Source organism: Triticum dicoccoides, unplaced genomic scaffold (assembly GCF_002162155.2).
Source record: "Triticum dicoccoides isolate Atlit2015 ecotype Zavitan unplaced genomic scaffold, WEW_v2.0 scaffold129401, whole genome shotgun sequence".
NCBI classification, from domain to species: domain Eukaryota; kingdom Viridiplantae; phylum Streptophyta; class Magnoliopsida; order Poales; family Poaceae; genus Triticum; species Triticum dicoccoides.
This window is the reverse complement of record NW_021191047.1, coordinates 1-961: the sequence shown is the minus strand read 5'-3', so window position 1 is coordinate 961 and position 961 is coordinate 1. Positions and strand designations below refer to the sequence as shown.

Sequence of the window (961 nt, the reverse complement as noted above, 5' to 3'; positions counted from 1 at the left end):
AAATATATTACTTACACGTGCGTTTTGTTTTGCAAGCGGCGCGAAAAAAATTAAAAAGGGAATGCAACACGAGGACTTCCCAGGAGGTCACCCATCCTAGTACTACTCTCGCCCAAGCACGCTTAACTTCGGAGTTCTGATGGGATCCGGTGCTTTAGTGCTGGTATGATCGCATCCGACATGTTACCCCGGTCTTCGTCCCTTATCCTTGCCCCTCCCAGCTCCACTACAAAGACGATTGTACATTGCTTTGGCCGCTCCCTCTCAACTACGGAGACGAGTTTAACGCGGTTTCCACCCCTCCCTCTCAACCGCACCAGTGCACGCTTGCCGCGCCACAACGCCGACGATGGACCCGTGAATCGTGAGCACCCAGCTATGACTTACCGCACTCGTGCAAAATAATAAAACACGGTAAATATATTACTTACACGTGCGTTTTGTTTTGCAAGCGGCGCGAAAAAAATTAAAAAGGGAATGCAACACGAGGACTTCCCAAGAGGTCACCCATCCTAGTACTACTCTCGCCCAAGCACGCTTAACTTCGGAGTTCTGATGGGATCCGGTGCTTTAGTGCTGGTATGATTGCATCCGACATGTTACCCCGGTCTTCGTCCCTTATCCTTGCCCCTCCCAGCTCCACTACAAAGATGATTGTACATTGCTTTGGCCGCTCCCTCTCAACTACGGAGACGAGTTTAACGCGGTTTCCACCCCTCCCTCTCAACCGCACCAGTGCACGCTTGCCGCGCCACAACGCCGACGCTGGACCCGTGAATCGTGAGCACCCAGCTATGACTTACCGCACTCGTGCAAAATAATAAAACACGGTAAATATATTACTTACACGTGCGTTTTGTTTTGCAAGCGGCGCGAAAAAAATTAAAAAGGGAATGCAACACGAGGACTTCCCAGGAGGTCACCCATCCTAGTACTACTCTCGCCCAAGCACGCTTAACTT

The 961-nt window shown here is 50.7% G+C and overlaps 2 non-coding genes across 2 annotated transcripts; both read right to left on the bottom strand.

Annotated features, from left to right (window-relative positions):
* Nucleotides 1–58: 58 nt before the first annotated feature.
* LOC119343482 lies at nt 59–177 on the bottom strand. The gene has a single exon (XR_005166116.1). It is a non-coding gene; the product is annotated as a 5S ribosomal RNA (ribosomal RNA).
* Nucleotides 178–474: 297 nt separating this feature from the next.
* Nucleotides 475–593, bottom strand: LOC119343483. The gene has a single exon (XR_005166117.1). It is a non-coding gene; the product is annotated as a 5S ribosomal RNA (ribosomal RNA).
* Between the last annotated feature and the right edge of the window lie 368 nt (nt 594–961).